At 44.2% G+C, this 17,384-nt stretch overlaps 1 protein-coding gene across 12 annotated transcripts in view; it reads right to left on the bottom strand.

Annotated features, from left to right (window-relative positions):
- The window catches only part of SPATS2L (spermatogenesis associated serine rich 2 like), a 177,676-nt gene that overhangs the window by 142,993 nt on the left and 17,299 nt on the right, over positions 1–17,384 (bottom strand). For all 12 annotated transcript variants that reach the window (XM_084780103.1, XM_084780107.1, XM_084780106.1 and 9 more), the window contains exon 2: positions 7,170–7,219. The gene's annotated coding sequence lies outside the window, so the exon portion shown is untranslated. The remainder of the gene's footprint in view (positions 1–7,169; positions 7,220–17,384) is intronic.

The raw sequence follows: 17,384 nt of genomic DNA, 5'->3' as shown, positions 1-17,384 counted from the left end.
TTTATTTGGGTTTCTAGGATTAAATTCAAGTCGTTGCGATTATAAGGCAAATATTTTACTGCCTACCTATCTCTCCAGCTCCAAAACAAGGTCTGAAAAATCTATAAATGTTACTTATAGAAACGTATTGTGGGGCTGGGGAGATGGCCACTGTAACTCTAGTCCCAGGGGATCCGGCACTCTCTTCCGGCCTCTGCAGGCACTGCACATAGGAGCAGCACAGACGCATATGCAGGCAAAATGCCCCGCCCACGCACAAAGATATATAATAAATTTTTAAAAAAGAATTTTATTTACGACTACTATATATAAAAAGCAAACTGTGTTTTAGGCACTAAATCTATTCTAAAATACCTACTTCTGTAGAATGACTAATTAAATATAATTTATGTTAGCTAAGCCAGGTGTGAACACTGTGGTACCCTGCATAGACCATTAACCATATCTCATTAAGAAGTTCCTATATCTCCGAACCCTCAAACATTCTAACGGGATAGGATATAGATGAATAATTATGTTAAAAGGGAAAGTATTAAAAGATGTCCCTTGAGGCTCTTTAAAAACAGCTCTTAAAAGCATAAACAGGAAGCATACTACAAGGTTATGAAGAATGGCAGAATAAAAGTAATGGTGGCCTATTTCCATAACGAAGCTCAGAAAAAAAATTACTTCCATTAAGTTAAAATGAACTGTTATTTCATTAAGCAAGCGCCTTATTTACTCTTTGCTCTCTATAAGCTAATAACATGTATTGTGGAGAGTCAACAGTTCATTTTTTAATTTAGGAAAAAAGAGGAGATCGTATACTCCAGGGAACAGCTCTTTGGTTGACACAGTTCGGCACACTTGGAAGGTGAAGCGTACTTCATACTGGACTCTTTATTAAACCTCCTGTCCTTGAGATACAAAAGTCACGCTCTGACCTGCAGTGTCAGGGCATGCACGCTGGTGTTCTCCTCCTGTGGGCCTTGATGACCAATGTATGCTGACATACACTGGTTTTCTTGGTGACCAGCGATGCACATCTGGACGATGCCTGGTTCTGGGAGAGAAGGGAAGCAAAGTGCTCTCTGGCCTTCACCCCATGCGCCAACCAGACAGGACCCCCGTGGGTCTTTTACAGCACCATTAGCTATGACTACCACACTACCGCCTTGGTTATTTGTTTCTTCATCGTCCACTCCACATGTTGGGTGATCTCAGTCTACTCAAGGCAGCTCCTAATTTTGGTAGAGTCATCTATCCCTATAAACTGGTGGACAACACACAGATCACAGATGGGCTGACCTGAATATATTTATTCATACTGATGAACACACTGATAGCATTCTTGTGGGTCAGACAATGGGCACAGCACAAGAAAAGCACAGAACCAAATAGAAGCAATGGCAGTCACTACTCTGTCTCTCGGGGATGTCTAAATATACCCCATGCTACCTACCATACGGCTTTATCTTTGAACAGACCACAGGGAAGGAAGGAGACCACCAGCTAATAAGCTGAGCTGAGCGAGCCCTCCTCTTGTGACTGTTCCGAGTAAGCCACCAATGCCCAGAGTCTTCTTCAAGTTTTTATTTCAGAAAACTTTGCAAGCCTCATAAACTATTTTGTTATGCTCCAAAAATGTTAATTTGTAGGTACTTCTTTGAAAGGAAGGGGACATTCCTCAGAGATTTTTCCCCCCTCAGCAACAAGGAATGCAAGTAGGCCTTTACCCAGTATTCTGTCAACTCCCACAGCCAAGAAAGGTCAGGGTTAGAGCAAAGTCACTAAAACGCCTTCGCTACTGACTATATGGCTGGCTTGGCGGAGTTCAAGGGTTAACCTCTGAGAATGCTTTGCCCCTTCCTGTTCATTTCCCTCAGAAGTAACCTCCAAATACCAAGGATTAGAGGACTCAGTGTTCAGAATCTTTCCATCACTGACCTGAGAAATTACAACTTATTGCTGGCGCTGCTCTCTCAAAGCGTTAGTCAGAACACCTGCAAACCCCTGGCAGACAGCTGCCCACAGAAGCTCAGCCGTCCAATGGCTCCACACTTAAAAAGCTGCCAAGCAAAGCCTTCTTGGAACCAGTGTGTGGCTCGGCATTGATCATGCATCGTGGGAGCTGGCTATAAAGTAAGGTCCATGAATGACATAATGGTGCTACACCTTGGAAAATGGAAACTGCGCAAAGCCATCGTCACCAGCTGTTTCTTTGGTGGTATGCTTAGAGCAAGACCGAAGACTATAAAATTAGGCCATTTTATATGTTTACGCACTTGATAAACAACAAACCTTGGTACAGTTGAATGCTTATAATGAATGCACCCCCCAAAAGAAAAATTAATTTAAGATACTGTTTAGGAAAATATTTGAAAACAACATTTGACTTGTTTTCGAAAATACATGTAGTTTTTCCAGACATGTACACAATTTTAATACTTCCTTTCTTGATGTAGTACAAGTAACTGCTTGAGCCTCACTCAGTACAACAGGTGCTATGTACTAAGTACCCATATGGTGTGAGGAATGGCTACACACTATGATCCTCTGCTTAGACGTGGTAATGAGTAATGCAAATACACTTTAATACAAGAGAAACCAGATCAAGGTTGAATTGATGGGATGGTGACTCTACGTACCTACTTTATTTATTTTCCCTGCCCTTGGCAAGAATGTTAGGGTAAGCTAGGCTGTTGGTGAAGAACATGCCATTAGGAATGTTACATTTGGATCAAGGCCTCCTTTTTTCGCAAGAGGTAAATGAAACCGTTTATGTGGAAGTTATGAGGCAAGCTTTAGATTCCTGGGCAATCTAAGCCCAGGGGGCTCCATGACACACCCTAAGGCTCTTCTAGAATGTCCACACATGGAAGAAAACGAAAAACCCATACTCAGCTATGTGACGCTGCGCCGTATCTAAAAGCAACATTCCCCAATGGGTCAATGTTTACTTCTTTACTATTTATTACTAAAGTTCCCTAAAGACAGCCGACTCATTAGCAACCACTGAAACACTGGTGCATCAGAACAGTTTGTAGGGCAAAGACCACGGGCATCCTGGATTTCTGTGAGATGGCCAAGTTTCACTGGGTGAAACTCCAGGCATCATAATCCCATCATAGGATGATGTCCTTCAATTGAAGCCGGTTGGTTAAATGGAGGCCAATCAATCTGTGTTCAATCAATTAAATTCCCTTGTGAGAAGCTTCAACTAGGGAACCTTGCACCCCAGCATCTGAAAGTCATCACTGGTTATCTCGTTAGCAGCAATACCTTATTAGAGAAGGCAGCACCTTTCTTTGTTCTGTTCTTGAGACAGGAGCTCACCAAACAGGCTAGGCTTGCTGACCAATGAGCCCAGGGTTTGCCCGTCTCTGCTAGGATAACAAGCATGTGCCCCACATTTACTGGTTTTATTTGGGTTTTTCTTTAGAGTTTTAGCAGTGATTTATACATACTTGAGTAACATTTTGGTTTTTTTTTCTATTTTCATGCTTCATAAAAATGTAGAAAGATACCTATGCAATAACATTCTTTTGTATCTTCTCTCAACATCATGTCTGTAGATAGTTCATTTTATAGCTATTGTTGGTTCTTCAAGTGCAACACAGTATTTAAACACATCTTTGGATGAACTTGAATATATATTTCTCTAGAACACACACACACACACACACACACACACACACACACACACACACACACACGCACATGCATGTCAGGGCTGGGCTGAGGTGGGGTAGGGTGTGGGAAGGGAAAGGGGAGGGAAGAAGTTTAAAAGATGCTAAGTGAAATCTTAAAGGAAATTAATTCCAATGTGTCCCTTGCCAATCAATTTTAATACTAACTACTTCCTACATAGCTTTGAAGAAAGGTTATTTAATGTCCACATTTATCTTTCTGCAGACTTTAATATAAGTAAGCTACGGCACTATATACACCCTAACTTATTCTCTAGAGAAGTCTGGGATTCTCCAGTAGATTTATCAAAGCTGTTTCTCCCCTTCTCCCTCTTCCCCCTCACAGAATGCACATTTTTACTTGAGAGTATTTTTCTTTTTGATAGAGCCAATATTGCATAGAGTGAAAGAGAAATTTTTTTCCAAATGTAAAATACTTTTGCATCCAAAGACTTTCAAGCTAACATGGATCAAGGCTGAAAAGTAAAAAAAAAAAAAAAAAAAAAAAAGTTAATCTGTGGCCAAATTAAAGAATGCAGGCCCAAATAACAAAGATTAATTTTGAAAGGATTATACTGAACCTCCAAGTCTTCAGTGTTTTCATTGCCAGGGAGAACAGAATGAGTGTAGAAATAGGACCTAGCTGACAATGGCGTGCCACCAACAAAACGTGCCCGCCCGTTTATCTCTGCCTCCTTAATGACAAACATAGCACCTCACATCCTTTCCTGCGCCACAAACTTTCCACATACTGTTCCCATACCTATACTTTGCATATGTTAGCCTGTCAGAGGAACTTGGTGAAGTACATACTGCTATTCCTCCCAACTTATAAGAAGAAAATGAGGCAACGTAAGAGAAAGTAACGTAAGTTTCCACATCTGTGAACCGATGCTGCCTCAGTCTGGCGAGACGTCTCGGTTTGGTTCCCAGCACCCACCCACATGGCAACTCATAACCGTGAGTGACACCAGGGAACCAAACACTTCCTTATGGACTCCCTGGACAATGTACACACAGGCGCGTGCACATACACACACGCAGGCATCCATACACATATAAATAGATTTTTTAAAAAGCCATACCTCTTTGGACCTTAGACTATATGCTCTGCGTTATGACCTACAAAGTGTTAGTTTCATTGCTGTTGCTACTGTTATGGTTCTTTTGCTAACAATAGGTCTTCAGGGTTAGGGAATAGCATGTGAACCATGGGAGGGGAATCTACATACGTTTGTCCTGATTTATGAGAAAATTGTGACGGTGAGTGTAACTAAGCAACCCTCTAATTCTGGGAGAACTAATTACAAAATGAATTAAGGGATTCAGTGGGTACCCAAATTAGTCATTAGGGCTCAAAGATCTGGAGTTCTGGTCTAAATCCAGCTTTGGCACTTGTTTCCAAAATAAACATGACCAGATAAGTACCACCGCTCACAATTAAAATGGATTTAGATGGCTTCTGTGTCCACATGGGAAAGACCTCTTCCTAATTGAGTTCGGACATCTCTTCAGTTACTGTGGGTTTCACTCCTCATCTTCACAGTCTCTTTGTAACTGCTGGCAACAGGATTATGCTAAGGGAGAAATCGCTCCAATCAGCGAGGCCTGCCATACAAGCATAAAAAGCTAAAGAGCAGAGCTTCTGAGCGGTAATTAGAAAATTCCTTAAGTGTGCTCATGTGGCATATGTTTTAGACAACTACCAACTGGCAGCACTGGTTCCAGAAGGGATGTCTAGTGTCACTGTTCTGGGGTAAACAGTCAGGAGAAGAAGTGTTCCAACATGCGATTAGAGCAATCTTTCCAGGCCCAAGCACCTCTAATATGATCAGTGGCAGACAGCTGGGGGCCTCGCATCCTCCTGGCAAAAATCCGATCAGAATTGTTTGCAATTGGTACATCTTTCCATCAAGCTGTTGCCTCCCAGCAGAATAATCAGAGTTTCTGATTATTTGGTGTACGTTCCAAGGAAACAGGAATTGACTGTGTCCATGCTTGTCTGATGAGGAGAAGGCTGACAGAATGTGCATTATAACTCTTCAGTTGCCTAAGCAAAAAGCAACTGAGAAGGGGGGGGGGGAAGGAGGAGGAGGAGGAGGAGGAAGAGAGGAAGGGAGTTTGTGCTCGCTCGTGCACGTCCCATGCTCTCACACACTGTACATACATATGGACACAGAGACGGTCCATCCAGTTTTCACTATAATGATTCTCTTTCATGGTGACTCAAGTACAGGGAAGCCAAACATCCCAATTCATGCATGGATTATGACTAACTCCCACCAGAGTCAATGGCTCTTTTCAGAGCCACAGTCATCTTACTGAAGTTCCAGGTTGAGGGAAAAAAAAAAAGAATAAAGTTTAAACACTAATAGAAAAACTAGGAGGCACCTACGTTTGGCTCACTGGACTGTGCCAACTTGGAATTTTGATTTTTTTTTTTAAATTTCAAGACCAAAAATCTTTCCACATGGAATACAGACTGTTAAAGAAGTTTGGAGAATGCATGATGACTCTGAAACAACAGCCTTTCTTTCGACAAAGGCTTCTAATGTTACTCACATAAATAACTATTGAAACAGTTAACTTTGTTGTTGTTGTTGTTTGTTTGTTTGTTGGAGGCACGGTTTCACTCTGTAGCCCTGGATGGCCTTGATCTCACAAGAGATCCATCATCCACCTACCTCTGCATCTGAAGAACTTAGGGTAAGGGCGTGCACCACCATACCTGGCAACAGGTTAGCATCTTATTGGATGTGGGCTTCCTTCACATAGATGAGCTAGCCAATAGCTCTGACGATGATGGTGATTGTTGTATCTCAGGTGACATCAGATACCCTCAGAGTGGTGTGGCTACAGACTATCCATACACCAGAAAGGAGGAAACTAGGACTCAGAAAAGGAAGTGAAAATAAGACCGTGCAATTATTGGTCAGCTGATGCTGGAGGCAAGGCCGGGCTGCCTGAGTCCCGAGCCCAGGTCTTTCTGCTCCAGTTCCATGCCGACTGAGGACTACAAATGGGTATCAGACTACTAGACGCATGCAGGGAAGTCTCCAACAGCTACCCCTGCAAGGGTGGAGAGCCAGGCAGTCTGGCTCTAGAGCCCGATGCTCGTTACTCTTAATTCTTTTCTGAGTCGCAAGGATGTTTATAAAAGACCATGTTTTCTCTTTTGTCTTGTGGTACTCCAAAGCACTTTACAGGATGCTATTCTAACAATTACCATGGAAACACCGATAAGTTTGGAAGGGGGATGTGGGTGTGAGGGGGGTGATAGAGGGGATGGGGAGCATGGCTCAGATCGCTCTGCCACGTGGCCCCAACTGGACTGCCTCAATTCTCACACTTTAATGACAACTCTAGCCTGAAACCTTAAGAAGCAGCTGAGACCCCCCGAAACTGTGACTGAGGTCTCTGGGAGTCAGCTGCAAGTAAAGGGATACGTCATCCATAAAGGCAGAAGATATCACGGAGAAAGAGGGGGCCATCTCTGCTTACCTGGGAATCCACAGAGATGTTTCCGAAAGCAGCCTGGGTTCTGGAGGATCCTAGGAAGAGAAACAATTTGGAGGGTCAGAGTGCTTGATCTTCCACTAGTAACACCGCCGCCCGCTCCCCATTATACTCGCTCCTTATCACAGAGTCTTGAGTCTGGCAGATAATGAGCTGGTCCTCACACACGACTTTATTCTACCTTGGGCAGGCAGGGTAATCTGAGTCTCTGTTTACCCAGCAGTAAACTGGGCATAAGAACTGCGTTCCCACCAAATGTCTCACTGCACGATAAGCAAAGCATGCGATGCGTTCAACACACCTAGCACACAATGGTGCTATTTAACTACAATAGCTAGAATTTATTATGAATTTAGAAAAGGGCCTGGCATTGTTCCAGAGCCTTGTCCCCACACACTAACCCCTTCAGTATGCCAAGGGAGGCACTAGTATCATTGGCATTTGACAGAGACCAATAAACATGGCACAGACAGCTCAAATTACCTGACTAGTGAAACTACACTGGAATGTTGTATACTAGGCACAGCAGGTGACAGTGGTGACAAACAGGACCCAGAAAGTGGTCACATAGTGTTTGCCTAACTAATTAAAAATAAATGTTTGCTATTGTTTTATTGTATATTATTATCTCCTACCAGACTTAGCCTATAATGTACAACTCCACGGAAGTCACCACTCAACCAGTTACTACTTAGACACAGAGGCGGGTGCCAACTTTATAAATCCACCAGCCGCTCGCTCACACACCGCCGCCAAACATTTCTGCATTTCTTAGTAACCAAAACACGCCGTCGGGGTTCAAATGCTTAGGTCACAGATCCCACAGAGTCATACGGTCAACTTTCATGAGACCACTGGAGAACAAGAGGGAGGGATGTGCTTGGAAGGATAAGGGACTACGGGAGGGACAACTAACACTAAGGGCCATTTGAGGGGTTGCAGAAGAGTCTATATATATATATATATATATATATATATATATATATATATATATATATATGAAAGAAATCTAAATTAAGAATCGCCAGTGCCCTAACTAGACACCTCTTGCCAAATGAAACCTCCAGTGCTGGGAATGGGTTACATCTAGTTGAGCTGTTGGCCAGAGAGGCCCCATGGAACCCCCAAACATCCCAGGCTATTGCCAAGGTTATTGGCTGCTCCCCACAAGCTGATGGTAAAGACCTGATTGCGGAAGATGGCACCTGCATAACTCACTGAACACGGAGAAGACAAGCCGGTGCTTACCTAGAGCCTTCACCCCCACTGACTAGCGTTCTCGGCACTGGAGGGCCCTCTGTGTGCTACCTGAGGAGAAAGGTAAACACCAACCCAACCACAATCCCTGCGATCTATAACGATCTATAAAATATGCTAGTGCAATAGTGACACAAAAGCGGTGAGAGTAACCAATCGCTATCTGACTGGAACTAAGGCTCACTCACTCCATGCGATGGAATCTATGCCTGATGCTGCTCATCTGTCCAAGAAGCTGAGATTAGATCGGCCACAGACCTAGGGGAAGCCAAATACTACTGTTCCGCTAAAGGAATGTAGCAATGACTCCTAATTGCATTCGGCTAAACTCGAAGATCAGTGTCTTGCTCAGCCATCACCAGAGAAACTTCTTCCACAGTAGATGGGAACAAATACAGAGACCCACACCTAGGCAACGGGCAGAGAGCCAGAAGGCCTTGGAAAATAGGATACCATCTCCAAATTCTCCCTTCAGCTCTCAGGGAACTATGTGGAAGAGGAGGTAGAAGGATTGTAAGAGCAACTGTGGATGGATGGATGGATGGATGGATGGATGGATGGATGGAAGACACCAAGGGAACAAGTTCTTCCAAACACAAGAGGACTGACGCACATATGAACACAACACAGACCCTGGCGGCACGCACACAGGTCTAAACCAGATCGGGTCCCCGAAAGGACCGGAGTTAGCACAGGACGCCCAAAGACTGTGTTCTTGACACAAAGGAGATTTTCCCCCCAGAGGGATGAAGGGCAGGAAATAAGAGACAAAGACAGGGGGCTGGAGAGTTGGCTCAGTGTTTAAGAGCACTGTCTGCTCTTCCAAAGGTCCCAGGTTCAATTCCCAGCACCCACATGGCAGCTCACAACTGTCTGTAACTCCAAGATCTGACACCCTCACACCAATGCAGATAAATTTTTAAAAAATTAAATAAAAATATTAAAAAAAAAAAAGAGAGAGACAAAGACAGGAGACAGAGGATGAGGGAGAAGGGGAAAGGAACAAGGGAGAGAGGGAGGAAAGGATATTTGCTTGGGGGGATGGACAAAGGACTACCTCTGGACAGAGGGGAGACAGACATGGCCCACAGGCACATGGCATTTTATAAAGGGAAAGGAGAAAGCACTGTGTTAGGGTGAGGTGTTTCATTTTGGTTGGACATGTTAAATAAATGAGCCAAAATGGGGCTTCTGGTTACTAGATTTCAATAGGTTGATACCTGGACCTTGGTGGTCAGCCTCAGGAGGAGGAAGTGGCCAAATAAAGAAAGGGAACCTTTGGAAGCTCGATTTATAAATGCAATCTAATGGTTTTCAGCAAGGGACAGGAGGGTAAAAGGCAACCCCTGCTGCCACCATGTTTGCCATGCTCAGACCTGCTACAGGATGAAGGTACACGTTCCCATCCCTAGCCCACATGCTGCCTCCAATTGATAATCACTCTCCAATCAAAAATTAGTATTCTCCCATAGCATCTCAGCAGGCCCACACACCACACTTAAGGGCCAGCCCCATGCTCACCAGTGGATGGCCAACACAAAACAAACTCAACGGAGGCTTTGGAGGCTTTTCTTTCACAGTGCTTTGCCTGGGTAATTTTTCCCTTTATATATTTGCTAAGATATTAAGATTTCCCATATTGTTTTTAGAGGTTGTCTATGTGTGTGTGAATGTGTGTGTTAGCATTAGAATGTGTTTATTATGCTTTTTCTTTGGCTTTTTTCCCTTATTTATTTTCTCCTATTCTGATTATTATTCTGATTATTATTCTGATTATTATTATTATTATTATTATTATTATTATTATTATTATTAGTATGTATTTCAATGGCTTTGGATTGGGTGGGTTGAGAAATGGGGAGGATCTGGGAAGAGTTGGAGGGGAATTTATTCAGAATATATTTCATGAAAAAAATATTTTTAATTAAAAAAAAAACAGAAGAAATGAGATGGCATGCCTGGCTATGATACCACTTCTCCACCTCCATTACCATCTCTGGGTTTCATAGTTAAATGAGAAGACTGACCTGGACACCCTGAGATCCTATCTACCACTTTTTTTTCAATCTTTTCTCCCAATGATCCAGCTTCTGAGAGGGAATGCAATGCTTCAGTGGCACGAGCCAAGGTTATTAACATAAAACACAACCCACACTTCATAATTAGCCCCATGAGCAGGATCAATTCTTGTCACAGGAAACACTGGCAACCAGAAGACAAGGGAAGAGTGCAGCCCAGAGGATGGGCATGCTTGCCTGCCCCTCCCCATCCTGAACCCTGGTAGTGGCCCCAAAGAATTCAACACCAGTCTGAAAGCCAGGGCCCCAGGTGCCCAGCAGTTGGTGGATAAGGCAAGTTGTCTGAGGGGGGTAGATACGAATGCCTGTTCAAAAGTAAAGCAAAAAACAGCCAGCTAATGAGATGCCTGGGTCATACGTCAGGCGAGAACTCTGTGCTTGCATGCGTGTGCATGTGTGTGTGTGTGTGTGTGTGTGTGTGTGTGTGTGTGTGTGTGAGAGAGAGAGAGAGGGGGGGGGGAGTGAGGGAGGGAGGGAGGGAGGGAGGGAGAGAGAGAGAGAGAGAGAGAGAGAGAGAGAGAGAGAGAGAGAGAGAGAGAGAGAGAGAGAGAGAGAGAGAGAGAGAGAGAGAGAGAGAGAGAGGGAGGAAGGGAGAGAGAGGGAGAGAGAGAGAGAGGGAGGGAGGGAGAGAGAGAGAGAGAGAGAGAGAGAGAGAGAGAGAGAGAGAGAGAGAGAGAGAGAGAGAGAGAGAGAGAGAGATATCTTTGGGAAACATTTACTTCAACCTAAGACGCTACTGGCTTTATTTACAGATCAGTTCATCACACTTAGATCCATTTGCTTTCACAAAAACCCCTTGGAGGGGAATAATTCAGTGTGTGTAATACTGCCATTAAATAGGAATTGATTTCAAAATATGCTTTTCAAAGTTTTGACAAAAGCAATTTTCTGATTTTCTTTATGTTCCACCAAAGGCGAACACTGTTGTGTTGACAATGTAATAAATGAGTTGTCAAATAAGATATTAAACATTTATGGATTTAATTTTTAATAAAGGCTTTTAAACACACCCCAAAATATCCATCAATATTTGACACAAGGAGGAGCATTTTGGTAAATTCAATCCCCTACTTCAACCGAACTTGGCACAAGATATTTATGGTTCTTTGGCCCGACAAGGTGGTATTTCTAGTGGGAGTGTTAGCAGCTACAGCATAGACATCTAGAAGGCAGAAAATGGCCGCACCTGCTATGGGTTATTTTGCTAGGCTCTGAGGAAGGGATACTGCTGCCTTTGTAGTTTCCAGTCCTATGCCTGAGGATCACAGAGGCTTTAACTCTTATCAGACACTGAAAGGGACTTATCTGATGCAATAGCAATACGGTTGATTTCATGTGTCAGCCTCGAAGATAGCTCCCCTGCGCTACAGGACTCATTTAGACATATAAATTATAGCTTTCTTAAGCCTGGAATGAAGAAAAAAGATGAAATTTGGTAGTGGTTATCCCTAGGGTGCAGGATTATAGGTAATTGTTTCCTTCTCTATAATTTGCTTTCTAAACTTTCTATAATGAGTGCGTATGACTTTAACAATTTGAAAAAAAAAACTTTCTTCAGTCTCATATATTATTAAAAACAATCCCATGCAGTAAGAAGTGAAAAGGCTTTAGAATGAAACACACTTGGGTCCAAATCCCACCTTGTTTCGTGCTGACCTCAATGGCCTTTAAGAAGTTACTTAGACGCTCTAGTCTGGCACACACCAGCACAATGAGAAGAGTATGCAAGCCGTGGGGGCACGTGGACAATACTTAGACTTTCCCAATACCGAACAGTAAGTCCATATGTTGGCGTCTGTAAACCGATGTCATAACCCAACTGTTTATAGAAAGGCTGTGAGTCAGACCAGGGGATTTTCAGAAATTCTCTGACTGTTATAAATCCAGAAGAAAGCTGAGCAGTGGTGGCGCACGCCTTGAATCCCAGCATGAGGGAGGCAGAGGCAGGTGGATCTCTGTGAATTTAAGGCCAGCTTGGTCTACAGAGCGAGTCCAGGACAGCCAAGGCTACACAGAGAGACCCTGTCTCGAACAAACAAAGAAACCAGCCCAGAAGAGAAAGTAGGGCTTCCCTCTTTACTGCCCCACATCCCTTTCCATTGCAACCACTCGATTCTGACAAGACAGGACTCTATGGTCATCTGAACCAACTCCAAAAGCTCTTTTGGGGAGCCGCTTCTGTCTGCATGAGGTGGCAGTTAGCGCAGAGACTCAGAACTGCTCAATGCGCTGAGATAACCAACAGCTGCTGCTGCCTCATCCCCTCCAACCAAAGCTCAGTGAGCATGGGGGAAGAGGGGGTAAAAAATATGTAAGTGCTGGAAGAGAGGCAGGAACGTTGTGAGACCCCAACTTCTGGGCGTGACCAAGGCTCTTGCACCCAGCAGCCCTCAGGAGCAGTGGCTGCCTGCATAAGGCCTCCCAAGCTTGGCCCACCAACATTCATGGATTCGGGGGAGCACATGAAACCCCAAACTTTCCTAAGGAAACCTAGGCAGTTAATGGTTGCTGGAATGTGGGGGTCCTATTCCCCGGTTGTACCATCTTTGGTAAGTCACTGTTGCTCAAGTGGGAAAAAAAAAAGCAAACAAAAGCAAAACCCACAAGTGACCCTAAATTCAATTCAGCGGGGCACACACGATTAGACGTGAAAGTCGGGAGGGAATTTATCTGCAAGAAGTGGTCTGGGGGGAGGGGAAGAAAAACTAATGGCGAGGGGAATATAATCAAAGTGATTATACGCATGTATGAAATTGTGAGAAAAAAATTCAATTTGAAAAGTTAAAACCACAAGAAAGAAGTCCTCAGAATGGGAAAGGAATTGGACAACACCACTGTGGTGTGAAAAACACCTCAGTGACTGCAATCTAAGTCCTCACTTGGTATTTTCTTACAATTAGTATGAGCAAAATGAATTATAGATTGCCTAAATGAGGAGTAAGGAACGGGGTTATAATTCTCTGGTATTCTTCTTAAATTATATGTTGACACTGCCATCCCTTGTACCGGAAGACAGGTTAGTCAGCCAGGCTCATGGTAAAACATGTCAACACGGCAACATATAGTGGGTGGGGGTTGTTGCCTTTGGGTGTGTGCTGCTGTTCATTATAGCAAGAAATGCTGGCCATGCTTACCTGTTGACATGCAGAGATGAAAAAATATCAAAACCATGAGGAGTTTGAGACTCAGGTCAAATCCCGGCCTGGCTCACTCTGAAGGGCTGCCCAAAGCCTTATGCTACCCTACAGTTGTGCACGATGGATGCTCAGGAGCCTGAGTCACAGTCAGTAAGCAAAAGGATTTTCATCATAACTGGGATTAGCTCCATTACATTGGCATAGAGTTCCATGTAGTGTAATTTATTGTGGAAAGTACAGCAGGGAAAAGGAAGCTACAAATTTGACCTCCCAACTCTCTCAACTTGCAAGTTACATCTTGCCCTCTACAAAAGTATGCTTGCTTCTTTTCCAGCAGCTGCTTCCCTCCACTCCGACCTCCCGACCCCCGACCCCTCACCCCAGTCTTTAACCAGGCCCCTTACAGTGCAGACAGTCAAGAGGAAGTAGCTGCTAAAGAAATGAAATGGGAGGAAACTTTGGCACCAAGGCGGAGGAGGGGATTTCATGATAGTTTCCTGTGTGGAGGGAAATATAAGACTCAGAAGCTGATTCAAAATGAGAACAGCAAGCAGGTTTAGGTGCCACCGAGCATGCTCAGGAAGTCCTGGGCCCAGTGAGCTTTTAAAAATATCTGGCTCCACCAAGTATGGTGGCACACGCCTGTAATCCCAGTGCTCAGGGGCCAGAGCCAGGTGTATCTCTGTGAGTTCGAGGCCAGGCTGGTTGGGGCAGATGATGCGACTGACAGCTGCAGCCAGACTCTGGGGTGAGCACTGAGCATTGTATAGATGGATGAACCAAGAGGGTTCAGGAGCCCTACAGGGAAACCATCAAGGCCAGCGGATCTGGACCCCGGGGGGCCTACACAAATTGATGCACCAACCGAGGACAATGTTCCAATATAGCCAATGGACAGCTCATTCTCCAATGTTTGGGGAGGCAGCTGGGACTGCCTATGACATGAACTCTGGTGCCCGCCATTTGATCACTTCCCCTTTGTGGGGAGGCCCTGCAGGCGTGCAGAGGAAGGGGATGCAGGCTATCCAGATGAGACCTGATAGGCTGTGGTCAGATGGTGGGAGGGGAAGAGGGAGGGTGGGAACAGGAAGATACAAGTGAGGGGGTAACAATCTAGATGAAATACAAATAAATTATAAGAAATGTTTTAAAATGAAAAAAAAAAAAACAAGTCAAGGACAGCCAAGACTACACAGAGAAACTCTCTCTCATTTAAAAAAAAAAAACCCTCTGGCTCCCACCCCAGAAGAGCCCCACAGATATATTTGAGCCATGAATTATCCACAGCATCTTCACAAGCTCAATCAGGGGTGGTCAGTGAACAGAACCTGTCCTGGCCGCGCTGCCATGCCAGGAGAGAAAGGCAGGGAGAGAAGAAGAAAAGTGGGGTTTCTGTGCCTGGCATATGTAAGATGAAGGGGAAGACGGAGAGATTTCACACAGGTCGGCCTTTCCTGGTGTCAAACTTCTTGGTCTCTTTTTCTGTTCCCCAGCAGCATGAGTACTTGAATAATTAAAGCCTCCTGCAGTTTTCTACAATGCAATCTTATCAGAATATTTCTTTACTTTTTTTTTTCTCTTTTCCTTTGAGCCTTTTTCTTGAGAGCTAAAACGCCTATCAACTATGTCAGCTTTGCTGCTATTTCAGATTAACACACTAGATTCAGATGCCAACGATTTACATTTGAGATGGAGTCTTGCAGTGTAGCCCTGGCTGGCCTGGAACCTCCCATGTAGCCCTGGCTGGCCTCCAACCTGTGTATGCTCTTACCGACTCTCCCTCCTGAGTCCTGGGATTGTAGGTGTGTGTCACCACACCCACCTTAAATGTCTACGTTTATAAAGGATTTTAGTACCGTTCAAAAACTACCCTCTTATATCATTGGCCACCCTTGCTCCTCAGAGGAATGCACCTCAGGAATAAGCATCCAAGTTTTGGGAGAATCTAAGCTAGGCAACAGGGGGCTTCAGAACAGCTAATAGGCCTGTGCCTTTATCACCCAACACGGTAGCCATGTTGGATGTGTAGCCGTGTCTGTGGGGCTAGCCTTAGGAAAGGTACCTGTTGCACACCTCTTAAAAAGCAAAGCCACTGTTCATCTAAAAACATTTTAAACTGACTCCTCCTCAACGGGGGATGTTCTACATCCATTAACTAATAACTAAGAAAACAAAGCGTGAAAGAACTCCTGAGTTGGACAAATGGTCCCTTCAATATATTTGATTTTCAAATGATCTGTGACTTTGTAATCCCATTATCTCTGCTGGAGACTGGAGGGCCTGGGACACATGAAAGGGTGGCTTTTGTTCCAGTAGACTAAGTGACAGGTCCGATCTTTAGGCAAGAACTAAAGTGTGACGGGTTGGGTGAATGCCGAACTATCAACAGTCCAAGTTTGTAGAGGACTTCTGTCAAGATCCAAAACCTTCCTGCGCCCAGGGACTCTGAAGACAGTGCTCCTCCTTTCCAAGGTGAGGATGGAGGAAACAGGGCAATCACAAGACCAAAGTACATAAGCTCAAGAGGCGTGAGCCCCGCCCCGCAAGAACTCAACAAGCCAGCTGTCCCAACTAGATGGTAATTGGCTATAAACCCTAGAGCAAAGCATCTCTCATACATGAAAGATTACAACCAGAGATCCTTTCTGAGACTTTTTTACTGGGAATTGGAATCTACAAAATGACAAACCACGATGACCCTATTAAAGGGTGACTTCAATTGCCCCTTTGTTGTAAGGAGCTGTGTGAGGTACTGACTGGCAACACCTGGGCCTTCTTCGTCATATTAATTATACGCTTTTCCTACAAGATTGGTGGCCACACCGCAAGCTGTGAGTCAGATCTGAGAGCCGCCAAGATAAATGTTCCAAAAGCTGGCTTCTTAAAGACAACCTGGCAGCTCACCAAACAGTTCTTGGGCAGGGGGAATACCCTAATACACTTAAAATTTCTCTGACTCTGTACAGATACCCAGAGTGTTATCAAACCCCCTTCTAGATCTTATGGTTAAGGCTAAAGGTTTTTTGTTGTTGTTGTTTTGTTTTTTGTTTTTTTTTCTCGTGCTACCAAACAAGCAAGTAGAGAAATGTACAGTTTCTTTTGACAGTATCAATTTATTCTGAGTGTTCTTACGGCTTAATTCCTAAGCTGATTTTTGTGAAACACTCTGATTTCTGGGGAGATAAGTGATTCTGGCCTGGTCCATACAATAAAACAAAGGAGGGTTTTGTCATATCGACTAAATGGATGTCTTCTTCCTCGAGGAACTGCTTTCATCAAGTAATCATATCAATGCTGCTTTCCTTTGACTTAACGCCGTATTTTAATGAGGCTCCATTCCAAGACATATAAGAACATCCGCGCACAAGAGGAACTATACTGAGCAAGCCAAGAGTTCCAGCCAAGTGTCCTATCTTTTACGTGGCACCCAGTGACATTTTGTAGAAAGCACAATGGTGACTATTCATGCTGCTGGCCTCAAAGAGACAGGCATGACTGCATGCCAGAATGGAAAAGGCTTGCGCTTCCAAAGCAGACGGCTGCCTCTTCCCCACCTCCACTAGCTGTCTGTGACTCCGGGCAAGCGACTTATCTGCCCTCAGACTTTCCTCCTCTGAAAATTAGGGGTGACAAATCTATACCTCAAAGGGACTGTGCAATGGTGAGAGGAGAGAACTCTGCTGTAAGGAACACATAGCATATTATCTAGCACGTTGGTAAACATTTCA

The sequence above is a fragment of the Acomys minous genome (genome assembly GCF_964271855.1).
Source record: "Acomys minous genome assembly, chromosome: 4".
NCBI classification, from domain to species: domain Eukaryota; kingdom Metazoa; phylum Chordata; class Mammalia; order Rodentia; family Muridae; genus Acomys; species Acomys minous.
This window is presented reverse-complemented; position numbering and strand designations above follow the sequence as displayed.